The sequence below is a fragment of the Lissotriton helveticus genome, chromosome 3_1 (genome assembly GCF_964261635.1).
Source record: "Lissotriton helveticus chromosome 3_1, aLisHel1.1, whole genome shotgun sequence".
NCBI classification, from domain to species: domain Eukaryota; kingdom Metazoa; phylum Chordata; class Amphibia; order Caudata; family Salamandridae; genus Lissotriton; species Lissotriton helveticus.
The window spans coordinates 2,058,821,914-2,058,836,667 of record NC_136061.1 but is presented as its reverse complement, the minus strand read 5'-3'; the positions used below and the strand labels follow the sequence as shown (position 1 = coordinate 2,058,836,667).

The window sequence follows — 14,754 nt, the reverse complement described above, 5'->3', positions numbered from 1 at the left end:
TGGAATGCATCTCCCTGGCCCTGGTTCTCTACCTGATGCACTAGCTATATGATGTCATTTGGAATGTTATGGATGTTTGTACTTGAAGGTGGAGCTGTTGGAGAAGATAGGCTGAGCAGCCAGGAGGCTGCTCCTGGTGGGGCATATATTAAGGCTGACATTGGAACTTACTAAGCTGTAACTTGAGGAATAAACTACAACTACAAGAAGTGTCTACTGGATTTCTTTATTTCTACACTAATCATTGATAAATTACGACATCCTGATACCCCCAATCTGCATTGGTTCAGGTTCAGGGTTTCTTGAATCTCTATCTATTTTCTCAGTTTTTAAGATAATAGGTCTAAAGTCCGTTTTAGGTTTTTTCACCTTTTCTTTCACTTAAACGATGATCTAACTTAACTACTAGATCAACAAATTCCCCATAATCAACAATAAATGCTTTAGATCTTCTATAAGTCCTCAGTGAAATAAAGAAGTGCGCTTCTCTTCTGGCCAATGGGTTTCAGATAACCCTGGGCTGTGAACTACGCTAAGCTCGCGGAGTTTGCGGAGTTTTGGTAACTTTGCGATTCGCGTAGAATGCGAAGTTACCGAATACTACGCAATCTGCGACGTAGTATAGCTGTTTTTCTTCTTCGCGCGCTCAGTATGAATTCTCACACACGTGGTAACGACTTACCGTGATTCTGCGTTCACTGACAAGCTTTCCCATCCATTTGCATGCGTCACGAGATTTGGAATCTGCTCGCACGATCCCGCGAGAGTCATGCGGACGCGCGATCTGACATCCAGCGGCACTGTTGGTAAGATCCCGTACATGCGGAAACTGCTACCTGGCAAAGAATATCTCTCGAGCAACATAAAACCTTCTCAAAAATTATCATTTTGCTCAAAAAAACTCCTCAGATTGTGATTTGGCTGTAGTTTTTTGTGCAAGGAGTCCTTTATCTTTTTTGACATTTTTTTTCAAGATGAAGGAAGTGCTCCTGAGTCTCCTGTTCCTGACCAGCAGGATCCTCCCAGAGCTTTGTCCATGTGCTGTTCACTTTCTCATGGATTTGGAGCTGGAAGGATCACTTTTTGTGTCTGTCTGCTGCATCATATAATTGGATTGGATTTGAGGACTTTTGAATTTGAGATTTTACAAGTAAGTTGGAGAATTGGTGTACTTGTTTGTTTGATTGGGGCTTGTTTGTAGTGAACCTAGTACCTACATTGTTTTGGGATTTTCATCGTTTTAATTTTGTTGTTGTTGTGGGTGGCCTGTAGTTTCAGTAGGGGCCTTGTTATTTTTATTTGACATTTCAGCCAGTAGGCCCAGATGTACCTATGGGTGCATGTTTCTGTGGTTTCTGTTGAATTTAAACATCATGTAAGGCAAGGATTGCATTGGATTGAATTGCTAAATGTGTTTTTTGCAGTGTATTTCACTTTTTGGGGGGGTGTGTGTGTTAATAAATAAATACCTTTGTTGGATGTGTGTGTGTGCTTACTGTGTAACTAACTTTCCAACCTTTCGTAGCCCTGTTGATTTTCGTTTCTGCATTTTTTAAATAAAGCTGTGTTGTTTAGCAGGCCTTCTTTGTCTGGTCATATTTATATAGGGCTTATAGGCCTGCTTGAGGTCATTGTTTTCTATGGCCTGTTGTGACTGAGAGTGACCATGTGGCTTGGGGCCATCTTGTGGTGGTAGTTTAGGTGTGTGCTGCTTTTAACATATAGGCCTGCATGTCTTTTCTTTGTTCCCCTTGGCTTATGCTTCTTCTTGTTGTGGCCTGGCCATAAGGGTCTTTTCACTGGGTGTGAGTGTTTGATTGGTTCAGATGCTCCGTCCATTACCACCCCCTTTTGTACCGCTGGCCATAAGGGTGGCAGTCATTTTGTGAAGGCAGGCAGTGTGCTTTTGCCATAGGCTTGCATTGTCTGTCTTCCATTTCTTTTTGTTGTTGGTGGCTAGCGGCCATTTTGTGGAGCCATCCAGGCAGGTTCCTTTTGCCAAAGGCCTGCATTGTCTGTCTTTACTTTCTTGTTATTGTGGGGGGCCTAGCCATGTGGGTGGTGGCCATTTTGTGGAGCAAGGCAGTGTGCTTGCTTTTGCTATAGGCTTTCAAGCTTGTGGCCTAGTCTGCCAGTAGGCCCAGAGGTAGTCATTCATGGCCAGGGTGCATGAAACAACTGTTTCTGTGTTGTCTGTTGAATTTTAACATCATTGATGGCATTGGATTGACATGCAAAAAGTGTTTTATGTGGTGGTGTTTCAGTTTTTTGGTGTGTGTTAAATAAATAGGTCTTTTCAGCCATTAGGTAACCCTGGGTGGTCAGCTTGCGGTGTTTTGGCAACTCCGCACTGCGCGACAACGCAAACGTACACTTTTTTTCTTCTTTACGCGCTCAATATGCATTTTCGCACGTGCGATAACGAGTTTTTGTAAAGATCGCGATACCGAACACGCAAACTTTGCAATCTGTCGAAGAATATCTCTTGAGCAGTATAAAACCTTCTAAAAATGATTATTTTGTTCATTTTGCACAAAAAACTCCTCAGGTTGTCATTTGGTTGTAGTTTTTTGAGCAAGGAGTCATATTTTTTTTTTTACAATTCTTTTAAAGAGGGAGGAAGTTCCCCAGAGTCTCCAACTTCCTGGTCTTGTCCTTTGTCTTCACTTTTTTGTTATTGTGGGTGGCCTGGGCATGTGGTTGGTGGCCATTTTCTGAAGCCCGGCATTGTGCTTTTGCCATAGGCCTGCATTCTCTGTCTTGTCTTCCTTTTCTTGTTGTTGTGGGTGGCGGCCATTTTGTGAAGGCTGGCAGTGTGCTTTGGCCATCGTCTTGCATTGGTTGTCTTCTGTTTCTTTTTGTTGTGGGTGGCTAGCGGCCATTTTGTGGAGCCATCCAGGCAGTGTGCTTTTGCCGCAGGCCTGCATTATCTGTCTTCACTTTCGTGTTATTGTTGGTGGCCTGACCATGTGGTGGTGGCCATTTTGTGGGACCAGCCACTGTGCTTTTGCCATAGGTCTCCAAGCTTGTGGCTTAGTCTGCCAGTAGGCCCAGAGGTTCTCATTAATCATCATGGGTGCATGAAACAAGTATTTTTATGTTGTCTGTTGAATTTAAACATCATTTAGGACATGGATGGCATTGTATTGAATTGTAAAATGTGTTTTTGGGGGTTCACTTTTTGGGTGTGTGTTAGCTAGGCCTTTTTTCAGCCAGTAGGCCCAGAGGTACTCATGGGTTCATGAAAGAACTGTTTCTGTGGTTTATTTAGGGCATGGATGGCATTGGATGGAATTGAAAATGTGTTTTATTGGGGGGAGTGTATTTCAGTTTTTGGGTGTGTCTAATAAATGCCTTTTTTGCATGTGTGTGTTGTTGTTGTGGTTGTTGTGTAACTTTCCAACCTGTTTTTAGCCATGTGGATTTTTGTTTTTGCATTAAAACTGTGCTGTTTATCAGACATCCTTTGGCCAAATAGGCCTGCTTGAGTTCATTGTTTGCCGTGCCTTATGCCTGGGAGTGACCATGTGGCTGGGGGCCATTTTGTGGTGGTAGTTAGTAGTGTGCTGTTTTTGCCACATAGACCTGGGTGCATTTCCATTGTTCCTCTTGGCCTACTGCTTCCAAATCCATCTCCATTGCTAGTTGCAGCTCTCTGATGCTGCATCCATTATCCATCCCATGTGTTGCACAAATTTAGGCAAAACAGGCCCCACTACATTTTGTTTTTGTTCTTTGCTATTCTTATTCCTCCTGAGTGTATACAGGACAGCCCTGGCCTTGTTGTCAACGTCTTATAAATGGCTACACTATTGTTGTTCTGTTCACTAAAATGTAATAATTGTGACCATCACATACTAAGTTATATATTATATTAGTTTGATTGTACTATCGTTTGGCTGATGTTCTTCTGTTTTTTTTGTTTTTAGGTGTACAAAAGACTGAGGAGGAGGTGTCATCATCATCCGTTGGGCTGCCAGACAGACGTCCTGCAGCTGTGCACGACGTGATGCGTGACCTGACCAGACATCTCTGCAACTTGTGCAACTGAGTGCTGCTGACGTCTGAAGAAGATGGGCCCCAAGAAAGCAGGTACCAGGTCCTCCAAGACCAAGAAAGTTGCTGAGAAGAAGGAACAGAACAAGGAAGTAACACTTAAGTCTGGTGTTCCCTCCAAAACCTTTTTTGAGAAAACAAAAATTATGCCTGCAGCAGCGGTGTCTGGGGTCAAGCTGAGGGCCCAAACAACCAACCCAAGCCCAAGCACATGAGTGTGGAAGAAGTAGCCAGCCTAATGGTGCAAAGCAGTGATACTGAGCCTGAGATAAACTCATCCCTATCTCAAAGTAGTACCCAATCAACGCAGGAAGAAGCACAGCAGATTAGTGGTCAACAACAGCCGCAACCCCCACCTGCAATAGGAGTTGTTGTTCCTCCCGAAGTAGGGGTAGTTCAGGAAATTGAGCCTCATGCAGAGGAAGAAGAAGAGGAAGCCACTCATTCAGAAGATCCATTGTTTTCCAAATCTCTAGCAAGAAAAAGGAAGGTTAGTCCATCAAGTTCTTCGCCAAGCCCCCTTCTGATGATCTAGATGCCACTTGGAAGCCACAAACTGAGTCTGGGAGGGAGACACGTCCCAAGACCAGGCTGGGGAAAAGGAAGGTTCCAGAAAGCCTGACACCTATGGAGGTCAATGTAGAACAGCAGATGATGATGAGCCAGTCATAATGAACATCACTCCCGGGCCCCGAGGAGATGGAGACCAACATTGTTACCCAATCAAAATCATTGCGAGGGATGTAGCACACATCTCTCCAACAAAGGCAACACAAACACGACCTACAGCTTCCATATTTGCAATAGCAAAGACCCGGCAGCGACCAACATCCAGCACAACCACCACCTCAGTAGGAGTAGGTAGTGATACAGCACAGAGTCAATTTCAATGCACACACTCCATTGGAAGTGGCACCTCCAGCAGGAGGCAAAAGTTAAGCTCCCCAGTTTGGGACTTCTTTACGGTTAGCGAAAAGGAGGAAAACATTGTTATATGCTCAATTTGTAATACCTCTGTCAGTCGGGGTAAACTGATCTGAAAAAACACTACTTGATAAACTGGGAGGACCACTTTCATGGCATAAAACTGCAACCATTGGTGTTGGTGGGGATAAACAAGTAGAAGATCCAATCACGGTGGAAGAGGATGGATAGGGAGAGATTCTCTCTGGTCGTGGTACACAAAGTAACCCTGTCCCCAGCAGTGCAGTGTTATTGTCGCCCACATCTTCAGCAACATCTCAGTGGCACAAGAGTAGGAGTCATCCTGGGACAGCAAGAAGTACTTCAATGAAAAAAAGTGAGTCGTTGAGCCTAGGGAAGACCATGCAGCCTACCATTATCAGCATGTTTAGGGGGAGGGGCAGTACGAACGCAACCACCCAATAGCACGTTTGTACAATGCAAAGCTGGCTAAAATGCTAGCACTGGACCTTCTACCTTTTTCTTTTGTTGAAGGGATGGGTTTTCTGGAATGTGTGACAGCCATCTGCCCAAAATGGCAGGTTCCCAGCGCTACTATTTTGCCAGAGTTTCTGTTCCAACACTACGTCACGATGTGCTAGAATTAGTTGGAATAGCCTTGAAGTAGAGTGCTGTTCAGAGTATCCACATTACAACAGACATGTGGACCAGTTGCCAAGCCACTGATTACATGTGCATCACTGCACACTGGATCTCTTTTGTGGGGGTAAGAGACCGGATATCTGCTGGTGTTGACGCTGCTGAGATTTTTGATGCCACTTGCAAACATGCAACTATTGCCATGTTTGCCATGGAGAAATCTCATACTGCTGCAAACATTTTGGAGGAGTTTAACAGCAAGGTCTTTGAGGGGCTGCACCCAAGAGGGCTTAACATTGGTTTTGTTTCCACAGACAATGGCAGTAATGTAGTTAAGGCCATGAAAGATGGTGGCTATTTCAGGGCCCCATGTTTGGCACACTGCATTAACATTGTTGTTCAAGACTTTCTGAAAAATGAATTTAAAGTCAGCAACTTAATGGCCACCTGCAGAAGAATATGCACACATTTCAGCCACTCTTTTAAAGCCCAGAAGCAGCGGAGCGGCATTCAACATGAGCATAAAATGCCAGTCAAAGAGGTGCCAACACTTTGGAACTCAACTTATTACATGCTGGATCGTCTGTTTGAGCAACATATACCACTCAATGCTTATGACATGAAAAGATTAGGGGATCCTACTGTAAGAGGCATGTCCATTGAGATGGGCAAATGGGACCTTGTTAAATGCCTGACAGAGATACTACTTTCTTTTGAGGTCTTCACACGTGATGTCAGCAGGGAGGACTGTACAATGGGCCAAGCTATCCCATTGTTGCACCTGCTCGAGCAACAGCTGAAGGAGGTGTCTGAAACGTACGCAGGTGTGGATGACAAACAAGATGCATAATATTTGGCGGAATCCTTAGCCGTTCGCTTATCTGACAATACAAGGATTCAAAATAACATTGTGTCACATGCACAATACATTACTGCCACAATTTTGGATCCAAGGTACAAAGTATTTCTGAACAGTAAGGCAGTAATTCCTTTTTCAGAAGTGGATGTTGCCAAGTACAACACTTTGATAGCTGAGCAAGCCATTTACTTTGAAAATGAACTGCTGGTAATTAGAGCCCCCCGCCCCAGGCCAGAACAAGTACTACAGAGCAGATTTCAGAGTCAAGTTCTACTTCTGAGCCTGAGTGCAGTGCGTTTGCCTCTCAGCAGTCACCGACACCAACACTACCAATAACATCAACAACAGCAAGAACAGGATCATCCACATTACAATCGGCAACTGAATGGTTTCTACGACAGGGGTATGGTAAGTCCAGTGCTAAATCTGCAAAGGCAAAAGAGGCCGGGCACATCGAAGCACCCCTGAGCATTGAGCGGACAGTCCAGGATGACCCAACAGAGGTGTTCATGAATTGAAACCCATTGGTGTATTGGTATGGGAAAAGAAGCCAACGGATAGTGCTTATCAGGCTGGCGATGAAGTATCTGGCTTCCCCCGTCACAAGTGTATCTTCAGAGCATGTTTTCAGTGCTGCTGGTGCCATTGTAACTTTGAAAAGGTCCAGACTATCACCCAAAAGCGTGGAGAGGTTAAACATGATCAAAACGAATCAGCACTTTATACCACCGGAGTACAAAATACGTGAATCACAGCAGGATGAGAAGAGCGACTTAGATAACATAAGTAGTGGGTTACATGACCTACTTCTGTCCGCACCACCAGAGTTTGAGTACATACTCCTCTTCCCTGACAACTAGGCTTTCAAATTCTTACTTACATCCTTTCTTTATTTGTGTGTGTGTCTGTCTTTCTGGTTCAAATCAAATCACAACAAACCCATCACCACTGTCTTCTCTTTTTATTTCCCTATTGGAGTTGCACGTTTGTGCATTTAACTCTCCACTCCACTCCTCATAGTCCTGCTCCATCTTCCTGACTCGCCCTAAATACATTTCCATCAAGCCAGACATTGGATGGAGGTGGAGAATAGTACAAGAAAAGCTGCCTCTAACTGTCCCTCAATAAGAAGTGAATCGTGACTATAGCTATCCTCCGTTTTGTTTCCTAGCTGAAACTCATCACTGTCCGAAGGCTACCACCTATGCCTGCAGGCATCCACAACTCTTCACTGTCAGAACTTGGGCAGGCATCCAAAAGTAAGCTCATCACTGTCAGAAGGTTAGGCATCTGATCTGACAGCCAAAGAGAAGAGCAAGACAGGTAATAATTAATGAATGATGGCATGCATTGCATTGGATGCTTGCTGACTCTGAGCAAACGTGCATGAAGTGGAACTCTACTAGTTAATCTACGAAGTAAAAGTGACTCAAGTGACAGTCAATATTTCCTTGTTGTTTAATAACCACATTGTACTCCTACTACTTCAGGTGCAGACCAATATCCGTTGCCAGTTTTTAATATGGAATATGGACTTAATCGGAGTCACTACGGACTGAGTTGGTGTTGGACAACACGTACCACACCATGATGATGACCACCATACTATCGTTGCACGTAGTCAGTCAGTCGGATCGGAGATGATTGATGGAATACCTGCATTGCATGAAGTGGCATAAAAGGTAAACACAACAATTCAACAAGAACCACTGCATACCTAGGCTACATGTCCGTGTAGTGGTGGAATCGAGTGTAGTGGTATGACTGACAGCGGCGCCTTGATTTAGTTACTTGATTTGGAAAATGCTATGTTGCTGTATATGCCTTTTGTCTGGCTCTGTCAAAAATTAAGGTAAATGGAGGTTGGCTCACAGTCCAGTGCTGTGGGCCTGTTCTGTCCTGACTTCTGTCCTGTTGTTGTTGTTGTAGCTTAATGCTCTAAACAGAGTAGACATGTTGTATCCAAGCCGCCTCAGTCTGAAAGTGTTCTCTCAAGAGTCTTGTCTTCTTGCACTCCACCGTAATTGATGCTTTTTTTTTTAATCATTTATTTTTCAATACCCCTTTTGTTTTTCCATTTACACTTACAGGCCAGCCTTTACCCTGTGCTATACTGGGAGAAACAAATCACACTTACCTTACCAATCTGCATCAGGCAGGCAGTGGCACCCAAGATTGATGTGCGGAGCGTCCATGGAAGGAAGGACCAAGAGGAATGACAAGATGCAACTCCACAATTGGACCAGGATTATACAGCAACTTTAATATCATTCATCATTCATCTTTTAATTAATTCGATTCCTTTTTTCTCTTCAATCATTACGACTGTGTGTTTTGTTGTTGTTTGTTTGCTAATTGATCCCTACAACTATTTTTTAATTTTCTTTGCTAGCTTTAAAAGTAAGCCCGGTACAACATGTAATTTGGGTCTCTCTGAGGGCATACAGGTAAGGCAAATTGCATATTAATATACTACTGCCCTGTACTCTCTAATTGTGTAGTAGTAGTAAGTACTACTCATTAACCATCAAGTTATCTTCATCATCATCATGCATCCATTTCCTTTTTCTCCCTTTATAGATTTATTGGATAAGATCATGGTCGTCTTCCAAGATTGCATTTCGCTTTTGTTGTGTCTATGCATATTGTTTTTCTTCCCATCCATTCATCAAACCCTAACCCTCTTCCTCTGGGCTGTGTGATTTATATATAGGTGTGATGTGACTACATTAAATGTACACCAACAATTGATCACAGGCTTGCTGGGGCAGATGTGGTGAAAGCAATACTAATTCAATTTCAAGGCAGGGTGAGGATCTTCTTCTGCTTGCCCACCCATGCTCAGTCTATGTGCAATCCAATTTCTTTTCCAAAATGACCCATCTAATACATCATAATTCATTACCGGCATTGATTGGATTAATCATCAACATCCTACAACACAGCAGTAAAGGTTACGAATTACGATTGTGTTAAGTGACTCACTCGACCCAACTACAGTTTGTAACTTCTTGTACTAGGCTGTCCCCGCCACCATTATGTTTTATTTTACTTTAGCAGTTGCAATATTTTTTTGTTTGGCAGTGTTCTTCTGTACTGTAATTTACATTGTTCTACTACTCCTCCCACAGCCGCTCTCAGGCAAGTGACTGTCTCTTTTTTTTTTTGCAAATGCTACTGCCAGTGTCTCGTACTACCACCACATCCATGGCAACTTCTCCATTCTCTTGGGAAACCATGCAGCCATCGTTGTGCCGAACCTAATCATCATCAATCACAGGTAAGATAAGTTTGGTGGGAGGTATAATGGACTAGGAGGAGAAACTGACAGTACTAGTAGGACAAATAATTCAGTGAGGGGTACCGCATCTATCTGTTTGTGTGTTACAAAATCGGCAGATATTTTAAATCTAACACTGGCTGTGGGCCTGCAGCAGCAAGGAAACCATGTGACATCAATAAGTAAATCAGTAAGCCCCCCCACAACACATTAACATTGTATGTTAAGTATAAATATTTATTACCCTAACACAAATAAACTATCCCACTGTGACCTGACCCACCCCTCTCCCTAACCCCAACCAATGTCCAAAATGAAAAAGTCCAAACAATGTCCATAAACCCCATCGCTGAAACCCCACCCACCAACAAAAAGAATTAAAAAGGGGCAATCCAATGTGGTCCTAAATTCAGCAGGCTTTGAGGTGCTTATCCACGAGGATCTTGACCCGCTCCTCTAGGTGCTCCTCTAAGCATGCCACCCGGAGGAGCATCTGGCGGCGAAATGCCCTGCAGTTGCATTCAGGGTTGGGGGCAGTAGTGCTAGATGTTATAGAAGCATGGCAGCGGGTTGCTGCCTAACCGCAGTGCCATACCACTGGAGGTGGGGCCTGGCTGGGGCCCGGGGCATTGGAGGAGGCTACAGCTGCAGCCTCCTCCTCCGTCTGAGCCACCAGCTGTTGGTACTCTTTGCAGATGGCCTCCAGTTTCTGGCGCGGGTCCTGGCTGCCAACTCCTTCCATGTTGGTCTTGCTTGGGAAGGACGATCTATATCAAGAAAGAAAAAGAATATTGTAACCAATACACTTTGTAACAAAAGTAATTCAACACATAGTGGCACAGTAGCACTAGCAAGCACATTACCTAACATCTGTGGTAAGTATCTATCCTAAAACTTCCTCAGACTCTAACATTTGTGGAAGTTTCAGGCATTATACTAGCACTATGGACTCCAATACACACCAGTTGTCTTCTTTTTATCTTTAGTTTAGCGAAATTACATAACCTTGTTGTAGCCGGCCGGAATGCCAGCTCAGTCAGTTAAGCTTACACCCAAGACAAACATACGAGTCATGACCCAGACTCACGTTAGTTTTATTTACTACTACAGTCTGCAGGTGGGGAAGCTCGTATTTTTCTGTTACATGAGGGCAAATGCTCAATTTCACTTTCACCCTGACCTGGGTACTACAAAAAGGCAGATAAGGTTATTAGCGGTCAGTGGTGGGAGTGCTGCTGGGCGGTGACATGGGGAGGGGGAGGGGCAGGGGCAGGGTGGTGTGGTAGTAAACTATGGACGATTACAGGTAAGTAAACATATAAATATATAAAACTAATGTTGTGCGCACTGCATCGCATTTGGTGGTGCAGTGTGCACAATGAAATTTGTTTTATTTATTTACATGTTTACTTACCTGTAATCGGCCCATTGGTCAACTCCTTCCTTGCTTGACTTGGCATTGAGTTTGACCCAAACACCGTTGATGATTCTTGCTGTCCAGTATACACCCATACTGTGTCGCACACCCAGGCAGGAATCTTATTTCACCTTCGACCCATCGTTCAACAAACCATGCATCTGATTACTATCAGCCACCTGCATGCTGCTTCCAACGTATCCTTCTCTGCCAGTCATATTACATCTCTCCTGTCTTTCCTCCTTCCACCCTTCTTTCCCTTTTTGTTCAACACATCCATCAAGGTAATCTGATCTGACTTTTAGTCTTCTCCATAAAACTTTCACAGCTAAGTTGGAGTATGATAGAAGAGGCTATTGGTTACTCAACTCACACTGCTAATGCTATTGCTAATGCCATTGCTAAGTAAAGGGTGTCTTCTTCAACCGTTGTCTAATGTTCACTACAACTTCATACTTACTAATTGTCAACAGAACAGTGAGTGTACAGTACACCCTTCCCGCTAGTGTTATGTCAATAAGTAAGGAATATAACTTACCACCGCCTGCCACTGCTGCTGGCTCACCCCCTGTAGTAGCTCCTGCAGGTGTCGCTGCCGCATCTCCTGCCCCCTCCGGAATGGCTGCATTGTCATCGCCGCTGGACCCTGCAGCACTAGTGGTCGGTAGTACCCCTAGATTGAGGGAGGATAGAAAAGCAGGCCCAGAACCATAGCATAGAATGAAAAACAAGATGCAAAAAGCATCGCAAACAAGTAAAAAGCGTTCCCGAACATGAGATGCCCATCGTGAACACGCTATACGAGACCCGTAACAGGAAATAAGACATCGCAAATAGACGGGACAATTAAAAAACAAGATGGCCGTGCCCATAGGCGACTGCATGGGCAAGTTTGCAAGCCCGGGCATGCAAACAGAGTCCCGAACACACATAAAGCGTTCCCGAACAAGAAAAACTCATCGCAAACAGGCACGACAAGCAACTACGCATGCTAGCCCAGCTTGCGTAGCGCAATAACAACTTTGCGTAGCTATGTGTAGCGCGACTAAGTGAACTAAGCCCAGGGTTAGTTTCAGATAAAAGGCGATTACATTTTGTTACATAAGTGAGTAAATCTTTTGTTCCTTGACGTAAGTTTGACAATTTGTTATCATTTGATTGTACAAAGACGTGTTTAGCAAAAAGATGAGACATTGCTTCCTTGAAAGCATTAACATTTTGTAAAAGAGCATCGTTATTATCAATCAAAGGAAAGGCCCAATCTGCAGCCACCCCACCCAGATAAGGTATTATGAAGGCTATCTTGGTAGAATCAGTGTTAAAAACTTGAGGTTTTACTAAGAAAATGCAACTGACATTGACTCATGAAAGTTGCATTTTGAGAACACTCTCCAGAGAAGCGTACTGGGTTGGCTAATGGGACTGGCTTGGTGTAACATAAGTTACTTGTAAATTGGAATGTGACTGCTGTGCTGCAGAATCTGATGAAGAGAAGGTTGTAGTACCAAACTTAGGGGGGGTCAAAATTGAACATTTAACAGGGGTTTTAGGATTTCTCCACTGTGGAAACTCTGCCCTAATTTTTCTCGCAGCAAGTGATTCTCATGTTTAAACTGTTGCATTTCTAATTGGAGATTCCTGATAATATCTGAAAGCTCGGAGGTGTCGTTAGGTAGATCCATGTTCGTTTGCCCCAAGGAAGAGCTTTTATTTATATTGGCATGATCTTCTGTCAAGCAAACCACCCACCTGGTCTCCTTGCTCTTCCTTGCAGTGATCGAACGCCAATCTCCCCAGAGACTTCTCAAATGGCATAGTAGAGTATAAACTCTGAAATCCGAAGAGCCCCCAACGGGGATGGGAATCAAAAGACAAATCAATCAATCAATCAGGGGTTGGTAAAGCGAGCTACTCACCCGCGAGGGTCTCAATGCTCTGGGGGAGGGAAAGAAGGGCTGCTTCGGCCGGAAGAAAAGCCATGTCTTGAGAGCCCGTCTGAAGATGTGCAGGGTTGGAGAGTGTCTGATTTCGACTGGGAGAGTGTTCCATGTTGTGGCTGTGGTGTAGGAGAAGGCTCTCCCTCCAGCTCGGCTTCTGTGGATGCAGGGGACCTCTGCCAGGGCAAAGTCGGCTGAGCGGAGGTTCCTCTTGGGTGCGTGGAAACTCATTTGGTTGTTGAGGTATTTGGGTCCGATGTTGTTGAGGGATTTGTAGGGGTGTGTGAGTTGTTTGTAGGTGACCCTCTTCTCGACGGGGAGCCAGTTGAGTTCTCGCAGGTGTAGGGGACAAGAAAAAGAGATGTTGTCTGGATACTGATGCGCAGGACCTTTTTCATAACTTCTATTCAGCGTCTCCTCACACTTATAGACAGGCAGTTTCTAACTGATAGCATCCATGTATCATCTAAATAAATGAGACAACCATACATTAATGTCAATAATTACATTAGACAATCAGTGGCATTGTATCTCTAGATTATTACACTAAAGTGTCAATGTGTTTACCTAAAACAATCAGCCTTTTCCCTATGGCTTAAATAGTTTTCTCTATAACCCGTAGGTTTAATTCTCTTGTCCTGTAAAATCAAGTGAAATCATTAAGCCGTAATCACACACCTTTTTGCATTTGTCCAATCTCCTAATAAACTATTCTCAAAGTATTTTGACTTGTCGTTACCTTTGGTGAGTGGTAATTATTCTTACCACTAAACTATAATGTCCAGAGAATACTCTTTAGATTTCGTATTATAAACAATGGTCCTTGTAGAATATTCTCAGAGTTCGTATTGTAAACAATAGTTCTTGTAGATTGGTTGTCACCTATTTAGTGAGCTACATTCTAATTTATTTCAAGGTTCTTAAAATGCACTCACCGATTGTTCTTTCAGGGAAGAATTTCACATTCGAAAATTCAGTGAGTCACTTATTTCTTGGCTGTTGTTTACCTTTCAGGTTCGGCAAACCGGAAACAAATGCGGAGCTCCTGACGTCTGCGGGAAGAAAATACTGCCCCTGAAGGTGAAGGAGTGGAGAGGTGAAGACAGAGGCAGTGACCAAAGATGTTGGGAAGCCGCGAATTAGAGACGCGACACACCGAAAGCTGGAGATCACAGATACGAGTCATCTTGTGACGAGATCACGCACTGAATGATACACGCGAGTGGTTTCAATAGCTGTTGACCGCTTACGTATGCTGCATGAGTTCTGATTGTTTTACCTGTATGTGAATGCAAATGTGAACTAGTTCAGGCTGCATTCCACGTTTTAGCAATTGAAGATTCTGGATAGTGTTGACACGTCTAATGTTAATTTTCGGCAGTTTGAAACGTGAACATGTGCCATGGTAATTCTTTACAGTTGTTTATACGTGCAGGTTGAAAAGAATCCATGAGCATATCCCAATGCTTGAACATGATTGAGTACATTGTCCATAATAAAACCTATTTTCTTGAAAAATTATTTCATTTAAACATTACCACTTTTAAGACAAACACATGTGCTTATGATACTTTAGAAAGGGGGAATAACCAGAATATCTTTAAGAGAAATTATAGGAACCTTTTAAAATATCTTTGGGGTG

General features: G+C 43.6%; 1 long non-coding RNA gene across 1 annotated transcript in view; it reads left to right on the top strand.

The window, feature by feature from the left end:
* LOC144825256 (uncharacterized) overlaps positions 1-14,417 on the top strand; it is a 58,167-nt gene extending 43,750 nt beyond the window's left edge. Inside the window, exons 3-4 of the long non-coding RNA XR_013609357.1 lie at positions 9,663-9,758; positions 14,127-14,417. This is a non-coding gene — a long non-coding RNA (uncharacterized LOC144825256). The remainder of the gene's footprint in view (positions 1-9,662; positions 9,759-14,126) is intronic.
* Positions 14,418-14,754: the final 337 nt, after the last annotated feature.